We start from the raw sequence: 18,867 nt of genomic DNA, 5'->3' as shown, positions 1-18,867 counted from the left end.
GCTCATCTCCTGGAGTGCCCAGAAGAAAAGCCAACTATTTGCACATCCAGTTCTATTGCCTCTGTTCTTTGTGTTGGGGGGCCCATAGCTTGTGTATTAAATTAAGACTATGCAGACTATGACCTGCTGAATGAAGAGGCACAAGTCACCCACATAGGTTAACAGGTAGCTCCTTCAGCATCTGTGCTCACAGTTTGGGGAAGTAAAACCCTGGGGTCGTTTTGATTGAAGGCACGGTCTCAGTCCACTCACACAAAGGGAGTCGCAAGACATTACTTACAGTTCCCAGAAACGGACGGGCGGGGGGACAGGGGCATGCGCAATGAACCAGGGAAAGGTCAGTTCTCTGTCCCACATCACAAACAAGCAAGACATAGAGAGCAAGGTAGCAAGCAAGGGGCAGAGGTCACCAACTTTGTGGGCCTCAACTCTAAGGGGTTATTTTAAAAGATTCCCACCAACTAGAGTAATGAAAATAAAAACAAAAATAAACAAATAGGACCTAATTAAACTTAAAAGCTTTTGCACAGCAAAGGAAACCATAAACAAAATGAAAAGACAACCCACAGAATGGGAGAAAATATTTGCAAATGAAGCAACCAGCAAGAGATTAATCTCCAAAATATACAAACAGCTCATGCAGCTTAACATCAATAAAACAAACAACCCAATCAAAAAATGGGCAGAAGATCTAAATAGACATTTCTCCAATGAAAACACAGATGGCCAAGAGGCACATGAAAAGATGCTCAACATCACTAATTATCAGAGAAATGCAAATCCAAACTGACTGGTATCACCGCACACCAGTCAGAATGGCCATTGCCAAAAAATCTGCAAACAATGAATGCTGGAGAGTGTGTGGAGAAAAGAGTGCCCTCCTACACTGTTGGTTGGAAGGTAAATTGGTACTGCCACTATAGAGAACAGTGTGGAGGTTCCTTAAAAAACTAAAAATAGAGCTACCATATGATCCAGCAATCCCACTCCTGGGCATATATCCGGAGAAAACCATAATTCAAAAAGATATATGTGCCCCAATGTTCATTGCAGCATTATTTACAATAGCCAGAACATGGAAGCCACTTAAATGTCCATCGATGGAGGAATGAATAAAGAAGATGTGGTATATATATATATATATATATATATATATATATATATATATATATATACAGTGGAATATTACTCAGCCACAAAAAGGAAAGAAATAATGCCATTTGCAGCGACATGGATGGACCTAGAGATTGTCATACAGAGTGAAGTAAGTCTGACAGAGAAAGACAAATATCATATGATATCACTTATATGTGGAATCTAAAAAAATGGTACAAATGAACCTATTTACAAAATATAGTAACAGATGTAGAAAATAAACTTACGGTTACCAAGGGGGTAAAGGGTGGGGGAGGGATAAATTGGGAGATTGGGATTGACATATACACACTACTATATATAAAATAGATAACTACAGCAATAAGAACATACTGTTTAGCACAGGGAACTCTACTCAATACTCTGAAATGACCTATATGGGAATAGAATCTAAAAGAGTGGATATATGTATATGTATAACTGATTCAGTTTGCTGTACAGCAGAAACTAACACAGCATTGTAAATCAACTATACCCCAATAAAAATTAATTTAAAAGAATAAAAAACTGAAAAATAAAAATAAAAGGTTTGGGACTTCCCTGGTGGCACAGCTGTTAGGAATCCGCCTGCCAATGCAGGGGACACGGGTTTAAGCCCTGGCCCAGGAAGATCCCACATGCCGTGGAGCAGCTAAGCCCGTGCGCCACAACTACCGAGCCTGCACTCTAAAGCCCATGAGCCACAATTACTGAGCCCGTGTGCCACAACTACTGAAGCCCGCCCACCTAGAGCCTGTGCTCCACAACAAGAGAAGCCACCGCAATGAGAAGCCCGCACACCGCAACGAAGAATAGCCTCATAAATAAAACAGAGGGAGAGAGGGAGGGAGGAAGGAAAAAGAAAAGAATAGGAATTGAGAAAGAAGAAAAAATTGTGGAGAGGCAAAATGATTGCCTATATAGAAAATCAAAGAGAGTAAATGGACATGCTCTTAAAATGTAATGAAATATAGAATGCCATTCAGAAGAGCATAAAAATATTGAGGAATAGAATTATTATGAGAACTAAATGAAAATTAAAGTAAAACATAAATCCAGACAAAATGGTATAATGAGAGGCCTATAAGGAAATATTTATAGACAAAAGATTTTTTCAGTATATAAATCTCTGAGTTTGTTACCTTTTGTCAAAAGTTAAAGATAAAAATATCCTTTCTCGGGCTTCCCTGGTGGCACAGTGGTTGAGAGTCCGCGTGCCGATGCAGGGGACACGGGGTCGTGCCCCGGTCCGGGAAGATCCCACATGCCGCAGAGCAGCTGGGCCCGTGAGCCACGGCCGCTGAGCCTGCGCAACCGGAACCTGTGCTCCGCAACGGGAGAGGCCACAACAAACAAACAAACAAACAAATATATATATATATCCTTTCTCCAAATCCCAGCCAGCAATAGCTGTAATAGCTCTTTTACAATTTTTGCGTCTCTGACAAGGTGGCGTGTGATATCTCATTGTTACTTTAAATTACATTTCCTGGACTAATGGTGAATTTAAGCATCTTTTCATTATTTCTTGGCAGAAAATTTTCTCCTCTCTGCATTGTTTATTCATATTGTTTGTTCATTCTTATATTGAATTAATTTATAAGAGCTTTTGATATATTATGGATATTAATCCATTGTCTGCTTGGAGTATTCTTTCTTTCTTTCTGGCCACGCCGTGTGGCTTGCAGGATCTTAGTTCCCAACCATGGATTGAACCCGGCCCTGACAGTGAAACCGCTGAGTCCTAACCACTGGACTGCCAGGGAATTCCCTGTTTATCCTTTCTTTAGGATCATTTTATCCAATTAAAAAAGAAACAAAACACCAGGACTTCCCTGGTGGCGCAGTGGTTAAGAATCCGCCTGCCAATGCAGGGGAAACAGGTTCGAGCCCTGGTCCGGGAATATCCCACATGCTGCGGAGCAACTAAGCCCGTGTGCCACAACTACTGAAGCCCATGCGCCTAGAGCCCGCGCTCTGCAACAAGAAGCCACAGCAATGAGAAGCCTGCACACCACAACAAAGAGTAGCCCCCACTCGCCGCAACTAGAGAAAGCCCACACAGCAATGAAGACCCAACGCAGCCAAAAATAAATAAATAAATGATTTAAAAAAAACTTTAAAAAAGCCCACCAAATCATATTGGGATTCTAATTGAATCTAATTGAAATTACATTAAATATATACATTAATTTTGGGAGAATATTTTATGATAGTAAATAAATTCCTAAAACATGATTCAAACCGGTAAAGGAAATGATTAATAAATTTGATATCAAAATTTAAAAAAAATTTATGACCCAAGATACTATTACAAAGTAAAATATAAGTGACAGGGAAACAAATACACTCTAATTCGGAACACTTTTACATATCAATAGGAAAAACATAACCAATCCTAAGAAAATGAGGAAATAATATAAATAACAATGTATAGGAAAGACATCCAAATGATAAATTAAAATATAAAAGATCCTCACTTAACAAAACACAAGTTAAAATATGGAGATACTATTTTTTCACCAGTAAGATTATCAGAAATGAATTATTTGGCAATATCAACTGTTGGAGAAGGTATGGGGGAAGGTACTTTTATAGACTGCTGATGGGAGTGTACGTTGAAGCAGGCACTTTGAAAACAACTTGATAGCATCTAATAAAATTGAAAACTATACATGCTAACTGACTGTATGACCTATAGACAATCACACATATGCACAAGGAAACAGATTCAAGGATGTTTATTGAAGCATTATTTGTAATAGCAAAGAATTGGAAACCATCTAAATGCCCATCAAAGGGGAAATGAATAAATTAAATACAATGTATTTATTACAAATAAACACTACAAGGTGGCTAAAGAGAAAGAACCTAACATATAACACATTGTTGTGTGAAAAGGGCAAACCACAGAATGATATGAATGATGTGATACCATTTGTGTTAATTTAAACACACGAAATACACTAGGCATGTATATATAATGGGCTAATGGGCTCATGATGGCGGTTGAAAGTGACTGTTACATAATCTTATTTATAATGACACTCCAGGGCAAAATTCAAGGAATATCTGAAAAATGTCCAAGCAATAAAAGATTTGGAAATTCCCTGGTGGTCCAGTGGTTAGGACTCCATGCTTCCACTGCAGGGGGCAAGGGTTCAATCCCTGGTGGGGAATTAAGATCGCACAAGCCACGTGGCACAGTCAAACACAAAAACAAACAAACAAAAAAGATCAAGAAAATCTGCCAATCAAAATGGAATTAAAGCAGAAAGTATGCTTTGCTGGAGTGAGGGGAATAACTTGGTCCCTGGAGAGGAAAATAGAGTTGGAAGAAGTTATAATGAGATTTTTGCTTTACTGTAATTTTTAAAAAAGAATATGTATAATTATTGCTTCTGTAATTAATTTTTAAGGTGTACATAAGACTTTTGGTTTTAAGATGGTAAAGCAAGAATGTCTTATCCTAAAAATCTTAGAATTTGGAGGCAACGGCTACCTTGAAAGTCTGGGCTGAGATGGACATGCTGAAAATTCTGATTTAAATATAAACAGGATCACCAGGGATCACTAGATATTTGAGGAAAGACTCCAACATGAAAGAGAAAGAAACCCCCTCCTCAATCAAACAGAAAAATATATCTCACCATTCCTACGTATATATACTCAAGAGAAATGAAAACATATGTCCATAGGAAAACTAGTTCACAGATGTTCATAGTAGCATTATTCATAATCGCTAAAAAGTGGAAACAACCCATATGTCAATCAACTGATGAAAGGATAAACAAAATGTGGTATAGCCAAACAATGGAATATTATTTGGCCATGAAATATAATGAAGTACTAATGCATGCTACAATGTAGATGGACCTTGAAATCATCACGCAAAGTGAAATAATCCAGACAAAGAAGGCCACATATTATATGGTTCCATTTATATAAAATGTCCAGAAAAAACAAATCTATAGATGAGTGGTTGCCTAGGGCTGGGGGTGGAGAATGGAAAGTGGCTGCTAATGAATATCATTTTCTTTTTGAGATTATGAAAATATTCTAAAATTAAATTGTGTTGATGATTGCATCACCTGTGAATATACTAAAAACCACTGAACTGTACACTTTATTTCTTTCTTTCTTTCAGATTTAAGGCTTTTATTTTTTCACACCCACGCAAGCCTGGGCAGTTGACCCATCCTGCCCCCAAGCCCCCTACCCTTCATAATGAGAAGAAATATTTACTTTCACTCCACAGCTCAGGGAGTACCTAAGCTTTGGCAGCGGCCTTGTAATGGGCCAGAGTGCGGGCGGAAGGGTCAGTGGTGCTAGTCTACCTGGGCATCCAGTAATGAGGCAGCCAGTCGGCGCACCTCGGATAGTGGCATTCAAAGATCTGATGGTAGTAATAGCCTTCTTTCGTTTTGGGAGTACTGACGGGAAATTTTGGGCTGCGCTTGCCATCGCTGCATCATCAACCTGATGGTCAATGTATTCCTGTAAAATCCTAAACCAGGAATTCTTAACTGAGGTTATTCCATCACTGAAGGCTTCTTTTTGTCACCAGAGGATCTCTTTAGGTATCAGACTGGAGTCCTCAAACGTCTCTCTCAGGAGATGTTTTTCTATCCCGTTCTTGGGGATTCCCATATCTGGTGGCAGAGACAAGTAATAGGAAGAAAATCGATGATCCAGGAAGCGGACTCTCAGTTCAAGGCCATGGGCAGCAGTAGTTCGATCTGCTCAGAGAACATCAAACAAATAGAGTTCCTTCAGAAGCCGCTCACTCTCCTCCTCGGCCTTCTCAGGGGAAGGAGCCTTGTGAAAATATATGTAACCCTGTGTAAGTTCATCTGAACCTTCTCCAGAGAAGATCACCACGCTATCCGTGTTCTTCCGAATGTACTTTGAAATTAAGTACCTACTGAAGCACGGACTGTTGTAACACCATAATATCAAGGAAATAGCAAGGAAATGTAGTATTTCCTTGATGTAATATAAAGGAAAATAGGACTTCATCCAGGACCTGAATGCCTTCCTCAGAGTTAAAGAGGACTTCATGGTGTTCGCTCGCAATGATTTGCCACCTTTCTAGCAGCTAGTAAATCGGGACTGTCTTCCATGCCAATCGCAAATGTCTGGAGAGGATACTGTACTTGGGCCTCTTTTAGCTGCTTCAACAGGATGGCAGCAACCAAACTGGAAACCAAGCCACCTGATAAAAGGCAGCCAATCCTTCTGTCCATTATCAAACGTTTCTTAATGGCATTGTCAAAAAGGATTCGTAGGTTGTTCTTCACAGTTTCTATCTCAAAACCTGGGAAGAGTTTCTCCACGCTGTCACACAGGGCATGCAGAGGCTCATCTCTACAGTGATGATATTTAACCATTTCCACTGATGCTACTTTGCCATTTGGCTTTAAATCCAAAACTTCATAGTGTCCTGGGAGAAAAAGCTCCACTTTTTTAAAAGGAGTCATAGAGTGCTTCAAGGTAATGAGACCTTTAGCTTCTGAACACATGGCCAAAAGTCCATCTTCTGTCCCGGCTTTAAACAAAGGTCTGACTCCATAGGTATCTCTGCCCAAGAACACTTTCTTATTGACAGTATCCAGTAAAATAAATGCAAATACCCCATCCGACATACAAAGTGTTTGCTCAATTCCTCATTTGTCATAAAGATGAAAGATTATCTCACCATCCACTTTGGTCTGGTATTCAAATTCAAAATGGTGTTGCAGCTCCTTGTGGTTGTAGATTTCACTGTTGTAACAGAGCCACAAGTAAGGATATTACTTCACTCAAATTGGCTGCATTCCAAACAGCTGGTCAACCACCACAAACCGGTGAAATCCAAAGCAGCAGTTGGTGTATCCACTGACATTCTCAAAAAGAAATGCATCTAGACCTCTGTGTGCAATCTTCATAGCACTCAGACACTGAACAGAAAGGCAGTCGTCGCTGCCAAAGAGGGCCCAAATGCCACACATGGTGCAATGGAGCTACGGGCTCTCTCCAAGTGACTTATTCAAATATGATCACAGGAATTCTGGGCTCCAGTGGGGTGGGCGGGTGTGAGGTGAGCAGGCTGCGACTTGCGGGCTCTGTACACTTTAAATGGATTAATTTTATGGTATGTGAATTACATCTCAATAAAGCCGTTTTATAAAGTCATCTAAAAGGAAGCAAAGATTTTGAAGAGCAAAGGGGAAAACTTCAGCCCTCCTCCTTTCTTTTCTTTTTTTTTTTAACATCTTTATTGGAGTATAATTGCTTTACAATGGTGGGCTAGTTTCTGCTTTATAACAAAGTGAATCAGTTATACATATACATATGTTCCCATATCTCTTCCCTCTTGCGTCTCCCTCCCTCCCACCCTCCCTATCCCACCCCTCTAGGTGGTCACAAAGCACCAAGATGATCTCCCTGTGCTATGCGGCTGCTTCCCACTAGCTATTTTGTGTTTGGTAATGTATATATGTCCATGCCACTCTCTCGCTTTGTCACAGCTTACCCTACCCCCTCCCCATATCCTCAAGTCCATTCTCTAGTAGGTCTGTGTCTTTATTCCTGTCTTACCCCTAGGTTCTTCATGACATTTTTATCCCTTAAATTCCATATATATGTGTTAGCATACGGTATTTGTCTTTTTCTTTCTGACTTACTTCACTCTGTATGACAGACTCTAGGTCTATCCACCTCATTACAAATAGCTCAATTTCGTTTCTTTTCATGGCTGAGTAATACTCCATTGTATATATGTGCCACATCTTCTTTATCCATTCATCTGATGATGGACACTTAGATTGTTTCCATCTCCTGGCTATTGTAAATAGAGCTGCAATGAACATTTTGGTACATGACTATTTTTGAATTATGGTTTTCTCAGGGTATATGTCCAGTAGTGGGATTGCTGGGTCATATGGTAGTTCTATTTGTAGTTTTTTAAAGAACCTCCATACTGTTCTCCATAGTGGCTGTACCAATTCACATTCCCACCAGCAGTGCAAGAGGGTTCCCTTTTCTCCACACCCTCTCCAGCATTTATTGTTTCTAGATATTTGATGATGGCCATTCTGACTGGTGTGAGATGATATCTCATTGTAGTTTTGATTTGCATTTCTCTAATGATCAATGATGTTGAGCATTCTTTCATGTGTTTGTTGGCAGTCTGTATATCTTCTTTGGAGAAATGTCTATTTAGGTCTTCTGCCCATTTTTGGATTGGGTTGTTTGTTTTTTTGTTACTGAGCTGCATGAGCTGCTTGTAAATTTTGGAGATTAATCCTTTGTCAGTTGCTTCATTTGCAAATATATTCTCCCATTCTGAGGGTTGTCTTTTTGTCTTGTTTATGGTTTCCTTTGCTGTACAAAAGTTTTGAAGGTTTCATTAGGTCCCATTTGTTTATTTTTGTTTTTATTTCCATTTCTCTAGGAGGTGGGTCAAAAAGGATCTTGCTGTGATTTATGTCATAGAGTGTTCTGCCTATGTTTTCCTCTAAGAGTTTGCTAGTGTCTGGCCTTACATTTAGGGCTTTAATCCATTTTGAGCTTATTTTTGTGTATGGTGTTAGGGAGTGTTCTAATCTCATACTTTTACATGTACCTGTCCAGTTTTCCCAGCACCACTTATTGAAGAGGCTGTCCTTTCTCCACTGTACATTCCTGCCTCCTTTATCAAAGATAAGGTGACCATATGTGTGTGGGTTTATCTCTGGGCTTTCTATCCTGGTCCATTGATCTTTCTGTTTTTGTGCCAGTACCATACTGTCTTGATTACTGTAGCTTTGTAGTATAGTCTGAAGTCAGGGAGCCTGATTCCTCCAGCTCCGTTTTTCGTTCTCAAGATTGCTTTGGCTATTCGGGGTCTTCTGTGTTTCCATACAAATTGTGAAATTTTTTGTTCTAGTTCTGTGAAAAATGCCAGTGGTAGTTTGATAGGGATTGCATTGAATCTGTAGATTGCTTTGGGTAGTAGAGTCATTTTCACAATGTTGATTCTTCCAATCCAAGAACATGGTATATCTCTCCATCTATTTGTATCATCTTTAATTTCTTTCATCAGTGTCTTATAATTTTCTGCATACAGGTTTTTTGTCTCCCTAGGTAGGTTTATTCCTAGATATTTTATTCTTTTTGTTGCAATGGTAAATGGGAGTGTTTTCTTGATTTCACTTTCAGATTTTTCATCATTAGTGTATAGGAATGCCAGAGATTTCTGTGCATTAATTTTGTATCCTGCTACTTTACCAAATTCATTGATTAGTTCTCGTAGTTTTCTGGTAGTTTTAGGATTCTCTATATATAGTATCATGTCATCTGCAAACAGTGACAGCTTTACTTCTTTTCTGACTTGGATTCCTTTTATTTCCTTTTCTTCTCTGATTGCTGTGGCTAAAACTTCCAAAACTATGTTGAATAAGAGTGGTGAGAGTGGGCAACCTTGTCTTGTTCCTGATCTTAGTGGAAATGCTTTCAGTTTTTCACCATTGAGGATGATGTTGGCTGTGGGTTTGTCATATATGGCCTTTATTGTGTTGAGGAAATTTCCCTCTATGCCTACTTTCTGCAGGGTTTTTATCATAAATGGGTGCTGAATTTTGTCGAAAGCTTTCTCTGCATCTATTGAGATGATCATATGGTTTTTCTCCTTCAATTTGTTAATATGGTGTATCACGTTGATTGATTTGCGTATATTGAAGAATCCTTGCATTCCTGGAATAAACCCCACTTGATCATGGTGTATGATCCTTTCAATGTGCTGTTGGATTCTGTTTGCTAGTATTTTGTTGAGGATTTTTGCATCTATGTTCATCAGTGATATTGGCCTGTAGTTTTCTTTCCTTGTGACATCCTTGTCTGGTTTTGGTAACAGGGTGATGGTGGCCTCGTAGAATGAATTTGAGAGTGTTCCTCCCTCTGTTATATTTTGGAAGAGTTTGAGAAGGATAGATGTTAGCTCTTCTCTAAATGTTTGATAGACTTCACCTGTGAAGCCATCTGGTCCTGGGTTTTTGTTTGTTGGAAGATTTTTAATCGCAGTTTCAATTTCATTACTTGTGAATGGTCTGTTCATATTTTCTGTTTCTTCCTGGTTCAGTCTTGGGAGGCTATACCTTTCTAAGAGTTTTCCATTTCTTCCACGTTGTCCATTTTATTGGCATAGAGTTGATTGTAGTAGTTTCTTAGGATGCTTTGTATTTCTGCGGAGTCTGTTGTAACTTCTCCTTTTTCATTTCTAATTTTATTGATTTGAGTCCTCTCCCTCTTTTTTTGATGAGTCTGACTAATGGTTTATCAATTTTGTTTATCTTCTCAAAGAACCAGCTTTTAGTTTTATTGATCTTTGCTATTGTTTTCTTTGTTTCTATTTCATTTATTTCTGCTCTGATCTTTATGATTTCTTTCCTTCTGCTAACTTTGGGTTTTGTTTGTTCTTCTCTCTCTAGTTCCTTTAGGCATAAGGTTAGATTGTTTACCTGAGATTTTTCTTGTCTCTTGAGGTAGGCTTGTATAGCTATAAACTTCCCTCTTAGAACTGCTTTTGCTGCATCCCATAGGTTTTGGATCGTCGTGTTTTCATTGTCATTTGTCTCTAGGTATTTTTTGATTTCCTCTTTGATTTCTTCAGTGATCTCTTGGTTGTTTAGTAACGTATTATTTAGCCTCAATGTGTTTGTTTTTTACGTTTTTTTCCCTGTAATTCATTTATAATCTCATAGCATTGTGGTCAGAAAAGCTGCTTGATATGATTTCAATTTTCTTAAATTTACTGAGGCTTGATTTGTGACCCAAGATGGATCTATCCTGGAGAATGTTCCATGTGCACTTGAGAAGAAAGTGTAATCTGCTGTTTTTGGATGGAATATCCTATAAATATCAATTAAATCTATCTGGTCTATTGTGTCATTTAAGCTTCTGTTTCCTTATTTATTTTCATTTTGGAGGATCTCTCCATTGGTGTAAGTGAGGTGTTAAAGTCCTCCACTATTATTGTGTTACTGTCGATTTCCTCTTTTAGAGCTGTTAGCAATTGCTCTATGTATTGAGGTGCTCCTATGTTGGGTGCATATATATTTATAATTGTTATATCTTCTTGGATTGATCCCTTGATCATTTTGTAGTGTCCTTCCTTGTCTCTTGTAACAGTCTTTATTTTAAAGTGTATTTTATCTGATATGAGTATAGCTACTCCAGCTTTCTTTTGATTTCCATTTGCATGGAATATCTTTTTCCATCCCCTCACTTTCAGTCTGTATGTGTCCCTAGGTCTGAAGTGGGTCTCTTGTAGACAGCATATATATGGGTCTTGTTTTTGTATCCATTCAGAAAGCCTGTGTCTTTTGGTTGGAGTATTTTCTTCTCTTGTGTTTCCCACTTCGAGAAGTTCCTTTAACATTTGTTGTAGAGCTGGTTTGGTGGTGCTGAATTCTCTTAGCTTTTGCTTGTCTGTTTGATTTCTCCATCGAATCTAAATGAGATCCTTGCCGGGTAGAGTAATCTTGGTTGTAGGTTCTTCCCTTTCATCACTTAAGTATATCATGCCACTCCCTTCTGGTTTATAGAGTTTCTGCTGAGAAATCAGCTGTTAACCTTATGGGAGTTCCCTTGTATATTATTTTCCATTTTTCCTTTGCTGCTTTCAATAATTTTTCTTTGTCTTTAATTTCTGCCAATTTGATTACATGCCGACGCGTCTTGGTGTGTTTCTCCTTGGGTTTATCCTGTATGGGACTCACTGCGCTTCCTGGACTTGGGTGGCTATTTCCTTTCCCATGTTAAGGAAGTTTTCGACTATAATCTCTTCAAATATTTTCTCTGGTCCTTTCTCTCTCTGTTCTCCTTCTATGACCCCTATAATGCGAATGTTGTTGCATTTAATGTTGTCCCAGAGGTCTCTTAGGCTGTCTTCATTTCTTTTCATTCTTTTTTCTTTATTCTGTTCCGTAGCAGTGAATTCCACCATTCTGTCTACCAGATCACTTATCTGTTCTTTTGCCTCAGTTATTCTGCTATTGATTCCTTCTAGTGTAGTTTTCATTTCAGTTATTGTATTGTTTATCTCTGTTTGTTTTTTCTTTAATTCTTCTAGGTCTTTGTTAAACATTTCTTGCATCTTCTCAATCTTTGCCTCCTTTCTTTTTCCGAGGTCCTGGATCATCTTCACTATCATTATTCTGAATTCTTTTTCTGGAAGGTTTCCTATCTCCACTTCATTTAGTTGTTTTTCTGGGCTTTTATCTTGTTCCTTCATCTGGTACATAGCCCTCTACCTTTTCATCTTGTCTGTCTTTCTGTGAATGTGGTTTTTGTTCCACAGGCTGCAGGATTGTAGTTCTTCTTGCTTCTGCTGTCTGCCCTCTGGTGGATGAGGCTGTCTAAGTGGCTTGTGTAAGTTTCCTGACGGGAGGGACTGGTGGTGGGTAGAGGTGACTGTTGCTCTGGTGGAAAGAGCTCACCAGAGCTCTGATCTGCCTGACTGTTGATGGGTGGGGCTGGGTTCCCTCCCTGTTGGTTGTTTTGCCTGAGGCAACCCAACACTGGAGTCTACCTGGGCTCTTTGGTGGGGCTAATGACAGACTCTGGGAAGGCTCACGCCAAGGAGTACTTCCCAGGACTTCTGCTGCCGGTGTCCTTGGCCCCACGGTGTCAGCTCTGTATTTCTTAAAAGTCTCTTGTTTGCATCCCTTAGAGCATCCTGTCACTTTCAAGATCACCGTCCCACTTAACTTTCTCTGCCTTTCTGGATCTCCCAGAGAGTACCTGCAGGTCCCCGAGTTGTAGCTAGTAGTGTTTCGGAACCTCAGGGAATACAGCCTTTCCCTGGGGGCCGCTGAAGAGCCCCTCTGCTGAGAGTACCACAGGTCTTCCTGGGACACCTCCATCCTCTCTACACAGCCATCTGTAAGCTTGGCCCAGGAGAACGCGTAGGGAACTTGCGGGTCTCAGCCGGCAGTGCAAGGCAAGTCCACATCCTCCAAACAGGCCACCTTCACCTCCCGGGCAGGGGACACCACGCTGCAGGCGCAGCTCAGGAGCAGGAGCTGGAGGCCGCGCGCCATGGCTGAGGGCTGCCCGCCCGGGACCGTGGTGCGTGCCTCCACTTGTAGCTGTGCCCCACCGGCGCTTCTTTGTGCTTTTATTTTGGCTGTACGCGGGCCTCTCACCGCCGCAGTCCCTCCCGCCGCGGAGCACGGGATCCCCCCAGACCGGGGCACGAACCCGCGTCCCCCGCATCGGCAGGCGGACCCCCAACCACTGCGCCACCAGGGAAGCCCTCTTTGTGCTTTTGATTTTCATTTCCCTGGTGATGAGTGATGCTGAGCACCTTTTCATGTTCCTGTTGGCCATCTGTATGTCTTCTTTGGAAAAATGTCTATTCAGATTCTTTGCCCATTTATTAATGAGATTGTTTGGGGTTTTGCAGTTAAGTTGTATGAGCTCTTTATAAATTTTGGACATTAACCTCTTATCAGATAGATGATTTACAAGTATCTTCTCCCATTCCGTAGGTTACCTTTTCATTTTGATGGTTTCTTTCTCTGTGCAATAGTTCATTTCTTCTTACTGCTGCAATCTACCATGGTGTGGATGCACCACAGTTTATTCAATCACATACTGCCGAACATCTGGATTGTTTCTGACTAGTTTTTGGCTATTACAAATAAAACTGGTATAAACATTCCTGTACTGTTCTCATTTTCACAACTGAGCCTGAGGCTGTCACTGGTATTTATGACTTTCCTCTGTTGCTTCTCATTCCTTTGTCTTAATAATAGCTAACATTTATAGAGTGTTTACTACATGCCAGACCCTGTTCTATGTGTTTTATAAGTGTTAATTCTCAAAATAACCGTTTGAGATATGAACTATTATTATCCCCATGTTACAGGTGTGGAAACTAAAGTAGACACAGGTACACAGCCAGCATGTGTTAGCACTCAGATTTAAATCCATGTAGTCTGGTACCCGAGCTCAGGCTCTAAACCACTATGTTATACAGGCAGGACTTAAGATGGTTGGGTTCTTTTCTCATGGAGTGACTTAAACCTTCACTCCTGGAGGATAACTAGCTGTTATCTTGCTTCTGCTGGTTTAGTCTTCTGTTAACTTTAACCATTGGACATGATGGTATATGATATCCCTGGGGTGCCGCTGGGTTGCACACATCCTCCTCTCTGACCCTGCTGTGTAACAGTAACCTTATTTTCTCTAAATCATCAGTATCAATCATCCCAGCTAACGTCTTATTCCCCTTCTTTGCCTGTTTACTCAATGGCTTAAAAAGCCCCAAATGGCCAGGTTTCTGTCTCACGTTCCAGTGCAATGGGCCTATTGGTGTCTCCTCTTTGTGGAAGCAAACCTCCTTGGGATACCAAACCTCTAAACCAGCAAAGCCCAGAGTCATGGGGCTACACGCAAAAATGTTGTGGGTTATTAGGTGTAGTAGTTAGAGGCCCCACTCCCACCTCTATCTCCCTCTTCCTGGGGCCACCATGTATCCTGGCTAAGAAAGAAATGGTGCCATAGAATTGCTGCTGGTTCAGAGCATACACTGCACTCCACTCTGGGGTCAGCACTCCATTCTCAGAGGGTTTTGCCATAACTCAGTCTCTACAAAGCCAACTGCTTGTGAGGGATGGAGTACATAAGACTCATGACTCCCATGGGCCTTCCAGGGTAAAGAACATGGACTCTCGAGCCAAACTGTTTGGATTCATATATTGGCCTCACCACTCACTTACCTACTGTGACTTTGAGCCATTTATAAAACTTCTCTGTAACTCAGTTTCCTTATCTGTAAAATGGAGATAATAATGGTATTTAGCTTAATATGGTTTCTGTGAAGATTAGATGAGCTAATGAAATGGAGGAGGACACTATGGTCCTTCCCCACCATGTCCTCCGCCTGCCTCTTGTCTGTGGAAAATCTTTAGCCAAAGAATAAGTTTAATCAGAGAAGTGAGAAAATGCAGAAGCAAAGAAAAGCAGTCAAACAGGACAAAACAATAATAGTTTAGTCTGTAAGCAAAGTCAAGGACCTTTAGTTCCTTCTCAAAGGCGGTAGATAACATTCAGAGCCATATCCTGTGAGCTGTCTTTTAGATACTGAAACCCCCAGCAGGTGGAAGAAGTTAACTACATGATGACCAGACTGTAGCCATGACATAAGATGCCACAGTTCCAAGAATTGGCCTCAAGGAAATGGGAACAAACCAACCCTGGAACTGAAGATTAACTGTACTTAAGACAATCTAAGGACTTCCCTGGTGGTCCAGTGGGTAAAGACTCCACTCTCCCAATGCAGGGAGCCCGGGTTCGATCCCTGGTCCGGGAACTAGATCCCGCATGCATGCTGCAACGAAGATCCCACATGCTGTAACTAAGACCAGGCACAGCCACAACAATAAATAATAAATATATTTTTTTAAATCAAGACGACGCTGGTCAGACCACCGCATGACCAATTTCAAGATGACTGTCAGAGCTGACTGTGCTGTTTCTGCATGTAGCCCCTCCCTACATCTATAAAAGCTCTTGCCCACTGATTGTCAGTGGGGGGGGGAGGGGAGGGGGCGGGGAGGGGGAGGGGGAATCCGCCCTACCCCCCCCCCCCCCCCCCCCCCGGTTGCCAGCTTCCAAAATAAAGCAAACTTTCCTTTCCACCAACTTGCCTCTTTATGGACTTTCGAGCACTGAGCCGCTGGACCCCGCTTTTGGTTACACTAATACTTGCAGAGCACTTCGCGTTCCAGACACTGTCAACACTCTTTCACTGTACAGCGAGATCTTGGTCAGAAGCCACGCGTGTGGGGAGCCACGATAGCGTATGAGGCATCTGGAATGTCCACAGAGGGTAGGGGGTGGGCAGATGTATGGGAGTAGGGAAAATAAATCCAAGGCTTAAAATGCATAATTGCCTTCTAGAGAGAACAAATTTCTGCCCCTTCCTTGTTGGAGGAGAGCTAACATAAGCACCCTTCATCAAGTAGGTGGGCTGAATTGGTAACTTTTGTGGGCCAAGCTGACCTTCAGCAGTAGCCCCCACTAGGTCTGACTTGGTAAGGGGCGGTCCATCCTGTGAAGGCCACATACAGCCTGTGTCCTTGCCACCACAGCTGTTTGGTTCATAGAATGTCTCAGGGAGAAACAGAATGACACCCATAAAGCGGGTTCACCTTACCCATCTGACCACCAGGAGCAGCGTCTAGGGAGACGACCTTGTGGTGAGTGGCTCTACTAGACACAAATATTCTTGTGTTCTGGGGCCCTCCTAAGAGGTCCATTCACAAGACTTCTTCCCAAACCCTCTGATTTTGTTCCATCTAAGTTTGTCCACCCAGCCAAATCACTGACCTTGCACATGAATCAGTATAGATCCTCTGTGTCTTCTCCCAAAAGAGCCAATGATGTATTCTACTTGAAATTTTACCCATTGGAGGATTTTCTTTCTCCATTAACTTCCAGGATCATCTCTCAGAAGGGCTTTACTATTTTTTTTCAATGAAGAGGCATTTGTTAATTATGTACAATTTAAGAAAAAGACCACTGAGTCTCTAGATTTGAAAGTAAATATCTTATAAAATTCCAGGGAATTCCTTGGCCGTCGGTGGTTGTCTCCGCACTTCCACTGCCGGGGATCCGGGTCCCATCCTTAGTCGGGGAAATAAGATCCCGCAAGCCACGTGGCTCAGCCAAAATAAATAAATGAATAAATAAATAAATAAAGCTCCATCCAAAAAAAAATTCCATGCTAAAAACTTCTGCTTTCCTAAGGGTTAAAACATTTTTAAATTGTGGTAAAAAACCTATAACATTAAATTTACTGTCTTAACCATTTTTAAATGTACAGTTCAATAGTGCTAAGTATATATGCACACGTTGTTGTGCAATAGATCTCTAGAACTTTTTCTCAGAAGCGCTTTGTTACCGCAATAATAACAGGAACACTTAGTGCATGGACTATTCAAAGAGTTTTACATACATTAAGTTATTTAATTTTTAAACCAACCTACGAGGTTAGGTATTTTTATTATCTCTCTTTTAGAGATAAGGAAACAGATGTTCAGAGGGATTAAAACACTTGCCCAGGGCTTCCCTGGTGGCGCAGTGGTTGAGAGTCCACCTGCCGATGCAGGGGACGCGGGTTCGCGCCCACGTCCGGGAGGATCCCACATGCGGCGGAGCGGCTGGGCCCGTGAGCCATGGCCGCTGAGCCTGCGCGTCCGGGGCCTGTGCTCCGCAACAGGAGAGGCCACAACAGTGAGAAGCCCGCGTACCGCAAAAAAACAAAACAAAAAAAAACACTTGCCCAAATTCATATAGCTAGGAACTAGTGGAACCAGAATTCAAATACAGGCAGTCTGGTTCTAGAATTCTTGCTATTAATCTTTTTTTTTTTTAACTGTGGTGGGTTTTTATAACCATTTTAAAAAATTGAAGTATAGTTAATTTACAATGTTGTGTTAGTTTCAGGTATACAACAAAGTGATTCAGTTTTACATATAAATAAATAAATATATATATATATATTCTTTTTCAGATTCTTTTCCATTATAGGTTATTACAAGATATTGAATACAGTTCCCTGTGCTCTACAGTAGTACCTTGTTTATCTATTTAGAATTCTTGCTGTTAATCTCTTAATAATAAGCCACTTCTGGCTGGTGATGGTGTATGGTGCAGAGCCAGTCTCCTGCAATCCAAGTTGGAATTTTTTTTGTAATAATTATTTATTTATTTGTCTGTGTTGGGTCATAGTTGTGGCACACAGCATCTTCGTTGTGGCACGTGGGCTTCTCTCTAGTTGTGGCGCTCGGGCTCTAGAGCCACGGGCTCAGTAGTTGCGGCGCACGGGCTTAGTTGCCCCGCAGCATGTGGGATCTTAGTTCCCCGACCAGGGATTGAACCCGTGTCCCCTGCATCGGAAGGCAGATTCTTAACCACTGGACCACCAGGGAGGTCCCCTGGAATTATTTTTTTGTTTCCAGTGTCTTCATGCCTAACTTCTCCTGAAGCCACTGGAGTGGACTGAGGGAGGAGAGGTTATTTAGCAAGATATGGCAAGCTAGAAGGCACACCAGGGCATTCTGTGGCTCCTTTCTGCCTTTAGGATACTATCAGGCTCCAGCCAGCTCTATTTGAAGACGAGGAGCACCAGGGCTTGTGAGACCTTGGGCTGGCTGGGTGGATCAGATAATCCTCAGTTCATAAGGGGCTTGGCCCTATGTTTGGTTTCTACTGAGATCCAGAAACTCACAAGAAGCTATTTATCAAGAGAAGAACTGTTACTTGCTGAAGTTGGCTGGACCTCATCACCGCTTTGGGCCACCCTGGGGACTCTCCTTCTGGGACTTGCTTGCCACAGTCTCTAAGATCACCCCAGTATGTCAAGCACCACTGGATCCCCTGAGTCATAAGGCCCCAGTGACAGATGTGCCTGAACTGCAGCCAGGAGCAGCCGGAGAGCTTTCCTCGTCTGAGACCCCATTCTCAGAACGCAGCTTCTACCTCTCAAATTTCAAGTGCAGCCCTGGCTCCACCAGCATCATGGGACCCTAGGAGCTTCTGTAGCATGCTACCTACCCAAACACTTGCGTGCCCCCCCGCATCAACCAAAGCCCACTCCCCACTGTCCCTATTTCTCTGTGTCATGGTCCTCCTTCGGCACAGCTGGCTGTCCAAGACCGAGTCACATGCTTGCTACCAGCTGCAAGGGGACCTGGGACAGTG

General features: G+C 41.5%; 1 pseudogene across 1 annotated transcript; it reads right to left on the bottom strand.

The window, feature by feature from the left end:
* Positions 1-5,404: 5,404 nt before the first annotated feature.
* LOC307188976 (asparagine synthetase [glutamine-hydrolyzing]-like) lies at positions 5,405-7,124 on the bottom strand (annotated as a pseudogene). Its single transcript has one exon. The product of its transcript is annotated as an asparagine synthetase [glutamine-hydrolyzing]-like (transcript).
* Positions 7,125-18,867: the final 11,743 nt, after the last annotated feature.

The sequence above is a fragment of the Stenella coeruleoalba genome, assembly GCF_951394435.1.
Source record: "Stenella coeruleoalba genome assembly, chromosome: 1".
Classification (NCBI taxonomy): domain Eukaryota; kingdom Metazoa; phylum Chordata; class Mammalia; order Artiodactyla; family Delphinidae; genus Stenella; species Stenella coeruleoalba.
This window is presented reverse-complemented; position numbering and strand designations above follow the sequence as displayed.